We start from the raw sequence: 7333 nt of genomic DNA, 5'->3' as shown, positions 1-7333 counted from the left end.
GTCAGCTGTGAAGTTTTGCGCATGTCTGCGCTGTGAAAACAAAAAAAATACATAGACGCCGCATTGGCCTTTGGATCGTACGTCAACGTCGCCGCCATATTGGGCCAGGCAAGACTGGCCTGAAAACAAATACAGGTAAACAGGGGAGCTGCGGTTTTTCTGGATGAAAAGCACTATGACGTTTACATTTCTCAAACGATTTAAATGAGTCGTTTTTGTATTGAAGGGTTTATGATCTACGTGGAGTACAAAAAAAGTTTAATCTCCATTTGCTTAGAATCTCGATAGTTAGGCTTACTTGGAATGTGGGAAATAAATATAGATGTACTCAAAAAACACAAGCCCATTGTATGGGGAAAGATATGTAGTTAGAGAGCACAGGCCCAGTGTATATGGGAAAGGAATGTATTAATGAGCACCAGCTGTCTCCTCCCCAACGTATCATCCGGCTAGCAAAGGAGGAAGGATACAGGTGGACCAAGGTCGACCTTGGCCGTAAGATTAACAACCGGCAGCAGGGAAGCGCTTCATATTAAAATAGGTGCGATAAGAACAAACACATAATACACACATAATTTCTGCCCTGCTAATTAAGCTGTATAAAGGCGCATTTGTGAAACTAACGGAAGCTTCTGCCTTTTCTGGAAAATGTGTTGTCAGAATATGTGATTTATGATAGAAGGGGGAGGGAGATTCAAGCGGGAGACGAGCACTATCATTTTTAAAATAAGGAAGGAAGGGGCTGATAAATAATGGTGTCCGAGAATTGGGTGTCAGATAAAATTAACGATGTCAACAACATTACGTAATTAACAAAAATTAAGTAGGAATTACTAGATTTAAGCTACACAACAGGAGGAGTTAGAAAAATGGATATAAGAAGCAGTTGGCCAGAAGAGAGGGAGAGTGTGTTTTGGGAATGCTTGGAGAATGATCTGATGTATTGTCTTTACTTACATTACATTACATTACATTCATTTAGCAGACGCTTTTATCCAAAGCGACGTACAAAAAGTGCATTTTCATGATCGTAGACAACTGCTGAACACGGGTTCAGTAAGGTACAATTACTTATTTTGTAAAGCTATTTCTAGCCGAGAACAAAGAACACTATCCTGGTCTGACATCTGCAAAGCCAAACTAGGCAGAAGAATAAGCTACAGTATTAGGACGAATACAATTTACCAAGAAGTGCAGGGAAGGGGCAACATGTAACAAGTGATAGGAAAATGTTTTTTTTTTATTTATTTATTTTTTTTTTAACATATACAGCGTGGTGGTGGTTATTCTAGGTATAGTCTGAAGAGATGAGTCTTCAGGCCACGGCGGAAGATGGAGAGTGAGGGGGAGGTTCGGAGAGGGACGGGGAGTTCGTTCCACCACTGGGGAGCTAGGGTGGAGAAGCTCTGTGATCCCTTTGGGCGGGTGGGAGGGGTTGCAAGACGCCCTGCTGCCGCAGAGCGGAGTGGTCGAGCAGGCACATAGAATTGAGTCATGTCCTGCAAGTAGATGGGGGCTGTCCTGTTGGCGGCAGTGTAGGCAAGGGTCAGGGCTTTGAATCGGTGACTGTTATGAGTGACTGTTAATTGTACTGAACTGCGCAGATCAGCCCGGGTTATTGTATGTAATCTTTGATTTACTAACAATAAACCCAGTTGCATCAGACTCTGAGAAGTGTGCATCTTTTGGAGAAGCATTCAACAGTGTGGAGGAGAGCGACCTCGGCGTTCCTGGCCCAGGCCGGGGCGGGTTTTTCCTGCCCACAGGAATCTCGATAGTTTGGCTATAATCGCTGCTTGACGCTCAAGAGAGGTGTGTATCAACGTTAGGTTTACATTAACTGAGTTACTTACGTGATGGAAAATAATTCAAATGTCATAAGGAATTGCCACAGTTAGTTTTAACCTGTCAAGCTGGCTAGAAAGTAATAAATGCATTATAACATTTAGATGCTGATTCTGTAACGTTTTTCATTAGAACATGCTTGTTTTTTTCAGTGCTTGCTAGCTAACTTGAGTAGGATTGTAAGCATTAAATAACCTTGCTTGTAAGGCTGGCTTGTAGCTACCTACCAATGTTTTCTAGCAAGTCGTGTTTTGATTTTGAATGAATTAAACTGAATATAACCACAATAATTTTACAATTTAACATAGCTAGAAAGCAAATGGTTAGCCTGAAAGTATTTGGGGCAATTTAATATGTTATGTATTAAAGTAATAAATCAAAACACAGATTTAATGTTGGTTATACTACAACATTTAGTTTGGAAAATGTCTTCCTTTTTAATGGTCTTAATGTTTTTTAAGATAAAGTGTAGTGGAAACAAATTCACGTCAAACACCAGGAGACCCCTGGTGGTTGAACTGAATTTGATGGTACTACACTGTATAAGTTATTGAAGTTATTGAATAATTTCCCCAATAAAAATTCCCCAAAATTATGCAAAAGTACATTTTTCCAAACTAAGTGGACCAGGACCGGAGTTGTGCACCCCTGATCTAGCCAGTGGAATGTTTATGGTAAAATACTGTAATTAGTCATTCAAACATGCCTTTATCTTGCTGTTTTTTCTCATCTTCTGTTTTCTTCTTCTTTCTTTTCTCTGCTCCAGAAGGATATGTCCTTTTTTGCTACATTACTTTTTTGCTACATTACTTTTTTGCTGCTTTTTCCATTGATGCAGAGGAGAGGACTGTAACCTAACGTTAGCCTAACTGTCTGTGCTTGCATCAAAATGCAGTTAACGGCCGTTACAGTGCACATGAACGTGACACCAGCTTTGACAGAGGCAGCAGGAATTGATTAAACTAGTAGTATTAGCTAGACAGCCCGTTAACATAATTTAGCATTTTTGTATGATTACCACTGACATAATATATCAAACAAAAAAAACATTTCAAGCTCTCTTATGGGACATTTCAAGCACTCTTGGGGGCCCTCTGGTGGCCACGGGGGCGCTTAGTTCGCTCATGCGTTGGGCCAGCCTTGAACCTGTGCCTTATTTTGATAACAATAGCCTAACTTTTAACAGCAGGCCTAGATAGTAAGTTTTAATTACTTACAGACAGTGCTTTGTATGTGTAAATAACATGTGCATTTTTGTACTTTGAAGACGTGTTTTTGTTGAGATCTAACTTACCTTGCTTGGATTGCACATTTTAATTAGTCTTAAAGTAAAGATCTCGAAGATCTCCATTTCGTTGTCATCTATGGCGATAAGCGGTAATTTCAGGTGTGTTTTTGGACCTCACTTCCCAGAGATCCAAACAGTGTCGTCTGTGTGACGTCGGTCAGTTGGCACCTGGGCCACGCCTCCATAACAATTTGAGGTCACCAGTACACATGAAAGTAAAAAGGGAATGATGTCTTCTGAGACGGTAACTTTAACACTTATTATTTACTGAATAAAAAATGGTTGTGTTCCAACCACTATGCCATATCTACTATACAAAAATGTAATACTGCTAATTTATTGTAAATTGTAATTATGTAAATTGTAAATTGATTTCTCTTACCCACATACTACAGTCTTTATTCCACTAAAATGACTAGTCAATCAAGCAGGTCAAGTGTTTTTCACTATTGATGTGTCCTTTAGAAAAGCAACAAAAAATGGCAATGACTGAACGAGATAATTTATTGAAATGTATTAACATAGATGTATGCAAAAAATATCTGTATCAACTCTCCTATGAGGGAATGGTAAATCATTCATTGAACAAGGTAGGGTGATGAATGCCCTTGCATTAGCTAACCGGCTAATGCTAAGGAAATAATCACCCAACCTTAATCATACTTGAACAGACAAGTGCTGAAGTGAACGTATAGTATTGTGTCTTTCTTAGTGTTAGCTATTTTTATATGCTGTGACTGCACTTTGGTTGCATTTCAACTTTGTTCTAACATTTCGTGTCCACCACTCTTCTCAATGAGTGGCTGCTGCTGCTAGGATCCGAAGTAGTGAACATTTCTTATGACCATACTAAAAAGTAATGGAAGAGTTGGATGGTTGACCATCTCAGAAACACACAGACAGAAGAATTTTATTAATTTATTTAAGCTTAAATGTGTATTAATAATCACACCAAAAGTAAAGGGTATCAGTAGCTACACATGGAATATCAGCTAAATAGTGATAACTGATTCATATTCCTCAGCTGGCCTCCTGTCCATCCCCACCACTCGACTCTACAATGGGTGCTCAAGCATTCAGCCCTGCAGCACCCAGGCTCTGGAACTATCTACCCACACACATCCACCACACAGAGACACTAACATCCTTGAAAGAACTACTCAAAACCCATCTGGCATACCACTGATCGTTTATTTCATTACCATTCAGTGCCATGTTTGTTTGTTTGTCTGATTTTTTAAATAATTATTATGTATTCTTTGTAATTTTATTTCAAATTTGTGAAATGGTATTGTTTTTATCATTGTTACATGCCGCGACACAGTCCTGGGGTGGACAAAAGAGTTGGACACAGGGAGTTGGATTTAATCCAGTTTCCACTATTTTTTGACGAGTCAACGAGAGAGCTCGCAAACTAAAATTGAACAAAAAAAACAGTCTGCCCTTCACCCTCATGGAAAAAATTATAAACTAAAATAACAAAGACAAACCCACAAAAATTACAAATGCACTTTTTCAGCTGCAGTTCCAGAGTTTATAGGCATGGTCCTTCAATTGCCCTGATCCTGGTCCACAAAGCAAGTCCATTGACACTCCTCTACCACCAGAATATAGCCAGTTGTTCATTTGGCTTGGCTGATACCTCCCCTTCGCAGGAGTGAAAGTCAGCACAAGCAGACCCCAGCCTATGGATTACCTGGAACTGAAATGGCTATAGGGCCAGATACCAGTGGGTAATCCTAGAATTGGTCTCTTTTGTTCTACGACCTCTCTTGCTTTTTAGACTTCTGCCGGGTACAAGCAGCTATAGCAGAATTTTTATCCACTGACAGACTGACTAGTTCCTGCCCCAAGAGAAACCCCTAGCATTTTGCTCAATTCCTCCTGAACTAGTTTTATCTTCAGGTACTTGATACTTTGCTGAATCTGTCTCTGTTAATACACAACTTCATGGACATTTCAGGCCAGGAATTTGAGCACATTTCATTGTCTTTAAAATCTCTGCGTGATTGATCATAAAGATGACAATATCCTTACATGAGTTCAGCAACTCTTTCAGAAGTATTCCTCTCAAAAATATTCCAGTTACGATGATGCTACCATGGTGATGTCTGTATGGGATACAGAGGAACTGGTGTCCTACTTGATTGGTATGCCAAGATAGAAAAATTAAAATTTTGACCTCATTTGGCAAACCAAGGATAAATCATTTGGAAGATGAGAAAACTACTGAGGAAAGATGGGGAGACTAGGCATGATTAAATATTTCTATCATGACGAACCTGTTGGTTAGGACACCACTGTTTTATACCGAAAATGCTGATAATGACAGATGGCAATTTACTATCACATTATTGTTATTACGATTTTTGTTAGTTAAATTTAATGTTATTATAATCCAATATACACACAGCATTTCAGTATAAAGGTTCTTTTGGATTGTGGTGATGAGGCTTGAGAGCAATTAGACACCAAGAGTAACTTTGAATTGCTCACATGTTATTAAGCTGCGGGAGGACATTCCAGTAGTTACTGAGAACTAAGCATACTATTTTTTTAAGGCTAAGGCCTTATTTGTTTACCATTTCCAAGTGCGTCAAACTTTTCTCTTAATATGCGTCAATGTCTCCTCCTCTTCCCTTATCTATTCTAGTCAAACCTTGTTTACTCCACTTCATGCACATAAATTAGCATCATATATATCACACTTTTAACACCCAATATTGGTCAGACGTTTATAACAGCAACTCTCCTAACGCATGTCAAAAATACACACGTCATGTTTTGAACAAAAAATTTTCTTTCGTTTTTGCGCCTTAAGCCATCTTAGTAGTAAGAGTGTGAGCCTCCATATGCCATATCAATTATTATTATTATTTATTATTATATACTGTCTGTGATTATATTATATTGCGGTGTTTTTCTCAAAGTTTTTCTCTAAATGTACAGTAATATGCAGCCACTTGGTGGTGCAAAAGTGCACCTGCATACCAAAGAGAGAGCAAAGTAAAATATGTAAAGCTAGTTAGGATCCCTTCTGTAAACAGCATGCAGGAATTACTATTTTCTACAAAGATGTACAAAAGTCATTTTCACACGATTGTTTTTCCATCTGTAAACACTTGACTGAAAGTAATGTTGCTATATCATTTTCAGGCTGAGAATTCAGACTGGTATGCATTATGTTGCTCTTGTTAATATTATATGTGTGCAGGTCCAGAGATATTGGTACCCTTGACAAAGATGGCTTCAAAAGCCTGTATAAAATGAACAACACAGGTAATGAGATATATTGTATGATCAATAAATGGGGGATTGTATGTTTTTATTAAAACAGAATTGTTCAGAATTCTTTTTTTGTTTTAAACAATAATTTTCTTTTCAAAAAAGATAGTTGTCAAAATCATTGGCACACTTTTTCAATGCTGTGTGCACCTTCTCCCAGCAATGATAACACTCCTGCATGGTTTTCTAGTGATCATATTGCAGGGAACTTTGACCATTCCTCCATAGTGAATCATTTAAGATCCTTCAGGTTGTGGCTGTGGACTACTAATTGTAGATCGGTTCAGGTCTGGGGATTGAGATGACCATTAAACATTTTTTGTTTTAATGGCCATCCATTTCGTGGTTGATTTTGAAGTACACTTGTGAACATTGGCTTGCAGAAAGACCCATTTGAGGCCAAGTCTGAGCTTCTTGTTTATATAATTAAGTGGTCAATTTATCCACATACTGATAATTAAGACAACTGATAATTACCAACTGGGCCAATTAAAAATGTTTGATGTCAAATGTACATCACCTTTAGGAGGTTGAAGTTCCACAAACATTCAAACAAGATGAATGTTTGTGCGCAGTTAACACATTAACACAGTTAACATCTTAACCGATATTAAATGACTGGGACATGAAGGAAGCTGATAGAAGTGCAAATGACACCAAAATGTACAATAATCAGTTGAGCAATTTATGTTTGTCCATACATCTTAAATTTACATATCTTTAACAGCACAGTATAAAACACGCATTACATCTGTATCTGTAGTCATGCAGTTATTCTTCAGGTACAGACAATTGAAACACCACTCACAGATTACAGGCATCCGATCACAAGTTCTGTTCTCATTGTTGGGGAAAGAATGTTAAGGTTTTCTCACCTGGTCTTTAAAAGCAACAGGCTGAGAGGAGAGATGGGGA

Source organism: Anguilla rostrata, chromosome 14, assembly GCF_018555375.3.
Source record: "Anguilla rostrata isolate EN2019 chromosome 14, ASM1855537v3, whole genome shotgun sequence".
Taxonomy (NCBI): Eukaryota; Metazoa; Chordata; class Actinopteri; order Anguilliformes; family Anguillidae; genus Anguilla; species Anguilla rostrata.
The sequence above is the reverse complement of the archived record's forward strand: the minus strand, read 5'-3'. Positions refer to the sequence as shown.